Raw genomic sequence first — 8,038 nt, 5'->3', positions numbered from 1 at the left:
TATGTTTCAGGGCAATGCTTGGTGTCCATTGGTTATGCCTAAAATTCTGGGTAAGGGTGACTATGGAGGTTTATGGTTCTAACTTTGAAAGTATTTATCAAGCCCTGTGTGCTTATCACTGTGCTGGGTGCTATGGAGAAGGTAAGGGATATCAACTGTGCCTACTCTTGAGGAAGTTTCAAGCTGTTGGTGGGAAGAATTGCATATTAAAATCAGAAGAGACCTTAAAGTTCATCTAGTCTGATTCCGTCATGTTTTTCAGAATGTAAAAGCGTGTCCCAGAAAGACGAACTGACTTTTCAAGTTCAAAATGAAGTGATAGAGATCTGATTAGAAGCCAGGCCTCCTGATTTCACGCCTAACCAAGTATGTTACTCTTTTTCACTGAAAAGGATTCATTTAGACAACAAATATTAACTGAGTGCCTACTATGGGAAGGCACTATTCTAGGCTGTTATGATATGACGTTCCCTTTCCATCTGCATCTGCCTCTGGTGATGAAGAGTAGGATTCAATAAGCAGAGTTGATTGACAACTGGGTGTGGCTTACAGCTGTCTCGTCTGCTTTCCATTCGTCATCTTTTCTTCTCCATGCTTGAAGGAAGAGGAAAGAAGCAATTAGAGAATAATATATAGTAGACAGTATATGATGAGCTGCTGAATTGCACTGCGTGACTCTCTGTGCAACAGAGGCATGGGAGCCAAGGCCCAGAGTAGAAGACAAGGGCCTCAGACAGCAGTCACCGTTGGCGCCACGACATGTTCCTTTGAGAAAGTTCAGCAGATGTTTATTGGATGGGCACTGGGCTAGGTCCCAAAGAGCTCTCTGTCTTCGTGGGAGAGTCAGAAGTATGTGTAATTTCAAGTGATGAGCTAGAGGTCTGGCCAGGATGCTATGGAAGCCTTGGAGGTAAGCTTTACCCAATCGAAGTGTGAGTAAAGCTTCTGAAAAGCTAAGGGCTGACACCTAAAGGGCTTCCTGAAGGCTGCTACATCCTGGCTAGTCCAAAAGGAGTTGTAAAGGAGTCTAGGGAGGCAAGAACAGTACGAGTGAAGAAACAGAGGATGAAAACAAACAAACAAACAAATAAATTAAAAAAAATTTTTAAAAGAAAAAAGAAACAGAGGCTGGATCTAGATGGTATTATGCTGAGTGAAATAAGACAGAGAAGGACAAATATCCTATGAGTTCACGTATATCTGGAATCTAAAGAACAGATCAAATAGACAAAGCAAAAACAGATCCATAAATACAGAGAACAAACTGGTGATTGCCAGGGAAACGGAGGTGGGGATGGGGCAACGTGGGTCAAGGGGGGTGGGAGGTACAGGCTTCTAGTTATGAAATGTATAAGTCATAGGGGTGGAAGGCACAGCATAGGGAAGATAGTCAGTGGTATCATAATAGCACTGTTTGGGGACAGATGGCAGCTACATTTGTGGTATACACTTGTCAAATCACTATGTCATACACCTGAGTCTAATGGAACATTGTGTGTCAACTATACTTCAAAAAAGAAAGAAAGAAAGACAAGCTTATTGAAATAATAAAAAAGAAACAAAGGCTTTTTGTCTCTCTATTCCACTTCTCAGAAAAACTGGAGATCATTATTAGCTTCTCGTAAGTGATAGAAGATTTTAAAAAAACCACTCTGTATCACCTCCTATAAAAATAGCTCTTGTAGTTATTATTTATTGTGCTCTGTGGGCCAGAAAACGTGCTAAGTGCAGTATGTGGATTATCTCATGTAATCCTCAAAAAAAAAAAAATCCTTGAGAAAGTTACTTCCATCATTCGCAGTTTACAGATGAGGAAATCAAGGCACTAAGAATTTAATCTGAAGTCAGGATTCATGCCCAGGCCGTTCAGGTTTTTACCTCCCAGTATAGTTACACCTCATTGTGAGTATTAGCTCCTTCAAATCTTAGTCATGTGTAATTCTTTGAGATTTTGGACTGATTATCATACTATTTGAGATTAGTGTAGACCTTTCTGGTTTTGTTATTTAACCAACAGCCAAAGTAGGACCAAAAGGAACAAAGATGCTCAAGATCACCCAGGACCCAGTGGCACCTGTCTTCACTAAGATACATGCTGAAGAATGATATTGATCAGAAGGAAGTCTCTCAGGCCTGCAGATGTAACTGACAAAATGCCCAGGAGGTAAGAGTTTATTTTCGTTTTCTGTTTGAAGGCTGTAGGTTAGTGGTTCTCAAACTTTTGTGCATACTGCGGTCTTGCCAGGGGAGCCTGTCAAAAATAAATTTGCTGGACCCCACTTCATGTCTGTGCCAGAGTCACTGTAGGGCTTAGGCTGCTGCATTATTCACCAATTTCTGAGATGTTTTCATTACATTCCAAATGTACTTGTCCCCATTCTTCATGATATTCCCCTCCCCATTCTCTGTTTCTCCTCTTTTCCGTTCCCCATTCTCCATGGTTTTTCCCTCATTAAATATTTATTGCATATTTACTCTAGGCACAGAGTTCTCCAGGCTGGGGATGGAGCAGAGAACATGGCACAACGAAGCCCCTGCCTCAATGGAGACAGATAAAAAACACATAACCAAATAAAGAAGAAGTGCTACCTAGTGATTAAGAGTTTGGCTTCTGGAGTCAAAACAGATGTATGCTTGACACATGGTTCTTCTTCCTAGGGCAAGTTACTTAATTGCTCAACAGTCTCTTCCTCTGTAAAATGGGCCTAATAATATTCCCTGCCCTTCACGGCTGTTGTAAGGATTGAATAAGATAACGTGCATAAAGCACTTAGCAGAGTGCCTGGTACACTGTCCGCGGAAGTCAGTTAACTCATTATTTTGCAAGCATCAGCACTATAAAGCTTAATTACTTCCCCAATATTGCCATCGATACATTATGTCAGCTTCTGTGTTTATTTAACATCCAATAAACAATGTCTTAGTGATGTCCACGTGCCTCTAAAGCATTTCCCTCTGCCACAGGTCGCTGGTTTCCTAGGCAGATTCTGTACCATACTCAACGTCAAACTGCTTAACAAGGAGAAACATCAGAGCTGGCCAAGGCTCCTAGTTCCTCAGTTAGGTACCTGAGTAGCTCCATAGCCTGGACTACGTAAAGGGTGTTCTAAAACCTCACTAATACACTCAGTGGAAGTTAAATAAACAAACAACAAAAACTAAGTAGAATAGCATAAGGGACCAAATTCTGGCCGCTGACATTAGCAAGTTGATCAATCAGATGATATGGCAGTTAAGGGATACACAGAAAAAATAACCATCCTTCGTATGGGTTGGGGCAAGAATATTCATGTACATCATTATCTGTCCTTGTTCTCCATGACAACTTTGCAAGTAATACCAGTCTCATCTGACTGATGTGTAAACTAAGTCTCCGAGAAGTCAAAAGAATAGCCAAGATCTGGTGTGCCTGGGTGGCTCAGTGGGTTAAAGCTTCTGCCTTGGGCTTGGGTCATGATTCCAGGGTCCTGGTATCAAGCCCCACATCGGGCTTTCTGCTCAGCAGGGAGCCTGCTTCCTCCTCTCTCTCTGCCTGCCTCTCTGCCTACTTGTGATCTCTGTCAAATAAATAAATAAAATCTTTTAAAAAGAAAAAGAATAGCCAAGGTCATTCTGCTAGTTAGTGACTGGCCAACAACTCAAACACAGGTCTTCTGACTATGCCCCCAAAGTGGGGCTCGAACTTATATGCTTGGGATTGAGAGTCGCATGCTCCACCAACTGAGCCAGCCAGGTGCTCCTACACAGAAATATTTTTAAAAAGGCAGAAGCTGTCTACTTTAAAAAATAAAAAATAAGAAATGTAAAACGTATCCAATATACAAAATGCAAACTTCAGTTCCATATAGGGGACATTGAATTCTTTTTGCACAAGATGCGGTTGTAATTTTACATTTGTTTGTATTACTTGATTAAGGTCTGTCCACCACTACACCAAAACGGACTACATCCATTTTCATCTAACATGTTGTAGGTGATCAATATGAACTTGATGAATAAATGAATGATCCCCTGGTGTTGATCATAGCTAGAACAGAGGTCACAGGCATGTAGTTGAATTTAGCCTTTGTTTTAGGCAGGAGTAGAAATATTAGAGGTATCTTACACAGAAAAACTGAAGATGGGAAAAGGAATTACTTTTTAGTTGCTGGAAAGGATGACTTTGCTTGTACTGGACTTAGTGATTGAGCTAAAAGGCAGGACCAATCCAAGAAGAGCAGATGGAGTTGTTTACAAGGTGAAGTCTAGATACCATTTCAATTCTACAAAAAAGAATGGAAGGCAGTTTCTTAATGTGTGGATCCTCAACAGATCTGCATCAGAATATCTGGGAAGATTAAGAAGTCATCTTCCTGAACCCACTACAGCATCCCAGGGCTGGGACGGCGGGGGGGGGGGGGCGGGGGGCTGGTGCCAAAAATTTCTGCATTTTTCACAAGCTCTCCAGGTAATTCTCACTTCCAAATTTTGAGAATTGCTGGGCTGGAATCACAATAGACCTGCAGCAGGTCTAAGACTCTGACTAGGGAAAAGTCTGCATTGTAAGGTAAGAAGAAGGGAAACCTTGCAGGAACTGACTGGAAGCATGGCCAGAGAGCAGGAGTCATGAGTCTCCATTAAGGGCCGAAGAAGGTGACAGTTTAGGAATAAGGAAACTTCCCAAAGTGTCAAATGTCAAGAATGAAGATAGAGAAAAGTTGTGAAGATGGAATCCGGATTTTTCTGGGCCTGGACCTGTCCTTCAAGATCCAACTCAAAACATTTCCTCCCCAAGGATGTATTTCCTGCTCCGCTGGACAGAGCCCGTCAATCTTCGTAGTATGTAATTCTATTAGAACATTTTGTCTCTTGTACTGAAATTCGGTTTTTCTTCCTCGTTAGAAATACCAGGTTTTCATCCTCATTAGACTGAGAATTCCTTGAAGGCAGGAGCTGTTTCTTATTTCTTTTCAAATCTCCAGTGTCTGCCATAGTAAAGAGAATAAGTGTGCCCGCTGAACGTGTGATTGGGAAGGAATCGGAGGCTGAGAACACAGTCTGGGAGTGAGGGTAGCAGCATCTTAAGTGTTTGAGGGCAAACAAGAGAAGCGAATAAGGAGAGAAGCAGTTCGTCTAGAGCATGGAAGAGACATGATTAAAACCACGGCCTTAGCTTTAAAAAGCTGGAAGGACAATTCTTCCTGAGTTCTGAAGGAAGCTATAAAGGGTGGGTGTTCAAGGCAAAGTCACTTAGCTCAGATGGTCCAACTCTAAGTATGTCAGGAAGTTAAGGCTTTTGCTGAGAATGAGGTCCAGAAAGTGGGATCTAGAGCCTGAAGAGGGACTGGAAGAGTGTCAGTGGGAGCATGCTGGTGGGTTTATAACAGATGAAGAGATCCTCTGCTATATCCTCAGGCATTGTTAATAGCGTGTTATCACAATCTGACTCTTCTGTAGCCCTTGAAATGACAGGCTGCATCTAGTCATGCTAGTCATGCTAACTGAAACTGGCTAGCAGACCTGGGGCCTGAAACTCACAAGGGTTGCTGAGCTCTTCCTCTCTGGAACATTTCCTGCACTTTCTTTCCACCTCTTAAGGCACGTGCTGCAGTCCATCTCCTATCATAGCCATTTGTTTTTTCCTTGTTAGATGGTAAATAGTTGAGGGCAAAGGCTAATTCACTGTTGTGTTGTACCTTCGCATAGCGCTTTGTACGTGGTAGATGGAGGATGGCTGTACCAGGCACACACCTTTCTGTAGCATTTATTTCACTATAACCTATTTGTTTGCCTCTTTGTCTCCCTTTTTAGACAATGACCTTGAGGTTAGGGATTGAGTTGATCTGTGTCTCTTTTGTGTTTGAAACTTAGTAGTTTCGCAGATGTGTATTCCGTAAAATCTTTGAAATGAGTGCATTAATGAAAGAATGATAGCAAAATGCCAGGATTCTGGGGGAGGGATCTAAAAAGAGGACATACTGCACAGGCACTACATTTTGTCACTTTCACAATCATCAGTCTCATTCTGACACCAGTAGGTGTGTAAAACTGGTGAAAATAATGCTGGGGAACCTGTTTATAAATACTGTTGGTGTTTGGAACACACATTATGGATCTTATGTAAATTGCCAGCCTCTCCCTTTCACTGTAGAGGGCCTGAGTAAAAGGGCTAAGGGTCCTGTGCAGCTAAATCACTGCTTTGTCCAACCTTATTTGATACCTGTTTGTATGGGATACAATGTTACATGAACATGGTTACTGTTTTCTTTAGGATTACAATTTAACGTTGACATTGCAGGGAAAAATAAAAAGAATGATGAAACAGCATAGTAACAACATTGGGTTGCAACAATGGAAATCCACCACGCCCCCCTCCCCTCTTTTACAGGAAAAATAGCTACATAAAAGACATCTTTAAATTTTCATCTGTTTGTTAGGGCTTTTTTTTTTTTTTAACCACTGGCATTTAGTCTGTGAGTGTAAAAGAAAATAACAAAAGCTGACCCTTGCAAAGGGCATACTATGTGCCCCAAGTGTTATTCTACATGATTTACATGTATTAACTCATTTCTCTTACAGCTCTTTGAGACGTTTACCATTGTGATCTCCATTTTGGACATGCTGAAACTGAGGGACAGAGAGGTAATGCAACGTGCTCAAGGTCACAGAACTAGAAGTGGGGGAGCTGGGATTCAAACCCAAGCAGTCAGGCTCCATACATCAAAAAGGAAAGCGCTCCGTGAGCTGTCGCGTTTACCTATGTTGAGTTACAAAGGAAATCACTTATCTTTTTCTGATTATGATAATCTCCGCATTTATAGAGGGCCTGTTATATGCGAGGGACGCTCATACACGCTTAACTTGCATTATCTCATTTCTTCTTCACAATAAACCCGTGAGATCCTATTTTTAATCCCCATCTTAGAGACCCCCCCCCCCCAAAAAAATCATTCAGGTACAGAGATGAAAATGATCAGCCCGAGGACTGAAATCCGGGCCGACTGACTCCACTACGAGCTTCTCAGTCTCTCCTGGCAGTAAGATGAGAGAACGGAGGACCTCAAAGGGATGCCACGAGAGTACAATGAAATAATGGATGTGAAAAGGCCTCGGTGAACAAGTGCAAGGATCAGGCCTACCCACTTCAATCACTGTTGAAAACTGGCTACCCAGGGCCCCTGTCCAGTGGTTTCTAGTCCCAACCCTGCCCCTTCCCCGTCCGACCCACAGCGATATCTTTGAACCTCTTTCTCTATCTCCTCGGCTCCTGCCCCCAAACACTTGGCTGAGCGGCGGACCGGAGAATAGAAGGTACGCGCGCGAGCAGGAGGCGGAGCTTGCCGCCCCGATCTGTCCTGGGGGGTGGCCTCCGCACATGCGCCGTGGTTCTGAGGCTTCAGTTGCCCGGCCGTGCAGCCAATCGGGGCTCGCGGCGCGCTCGGGACGTATTAACGCTGTGTTGAGTCGTTGCGTGCGAGGGGGGCGACGTAAGGGCGCTCGGCGAGCCCGTCTCTCCTCGAATGAAAGGAAACAACCTCCGGCGACAGAGCCCCGCTCCCAGGCGCTGCCGGAGAACCGACACCGACTTCTTTCTCTTTCCCCTCATTGGCGCTTCTCCGCTGCCGTTCGCCTCCGGGCCCCGCCGGTGAGTCCCCCCGGTAGCTTGGGGCCCCCCATTCTCTGCCCGGCGGGAGAAGACAAGGAGGATGGCGGTGGCCAGGCCGCCGCCCCTGCCCGTTGTTAAGGGGGACTCTTGGTGGTCTCGCTTTATTGTCAAGGACCCCCGAAGCGCCGCTCGTTGAAGGCGCTTGGCGAAGAGGCTGCTGAGAAAAGTGCTTTGGGGGAGCTAAGGGAGAGGTTAGGCTTAAGCCTAGACTTCGGGGGAGGGGGCGCAGCATTTAGGGAGGAAAAAATACTGGGAATTTTTAGTCTTTGCCATCGCTTAGGACATATTTGGGAAGGAGGGAGACTCCCAGTTTGGGAAGCTTAAGAGGAAGAATGGTTAGGATGGCAAGAGGGTTAGCTTTACGGAATGAGAAAAAAACTCTGGGGTGGGGGG

The 8,038-nt window shown here is 44.1% G+C and overlaps 1 protein-coding gene across 4 annotated transcripts in view; it reads left to right on the top strand.

The window, feature by feature from the left end:
- Window positions 1–7,429: 7,429 nt before the first annotated feature.
- Window positions 7,430–8,038, top strand: part of PHF6 (PHD finger protein 6) — a 47,649-nt gene continuing 47,040 nt past the window's right edge. For 3 of the 4 annotated variants that reach the window (XM_082717655.1, XM_082717656.1, XM_082717654.1), the window contains exon 1: window positions 7,441–7,624. The gene's annotated coding sequence lies outside the window, so the exon portion shown is untranslated. Of the gene's footprint in view, window positions 7,625–8,038 lie in introns of all 4 variants that reach the window. The other variant, XM_082717653.1, reaches the window with a different exon arrangement.

This window comes from Mustela nivalis, assembly GCF_964662115.1.
Source record: "Mustela nivalis genome assembly, chromosome: X".
NCBI lineage: Eukaryota > Metazoa > Chordata > Mammalia > Carnivora > Mustelidae > Mustela > Mustela nivalis.
The sequence above is the reverse complement of the archived record's forward strand: the minus strand, read 5'-3'. Positions and strand labels throughout refer to the sequence as shown.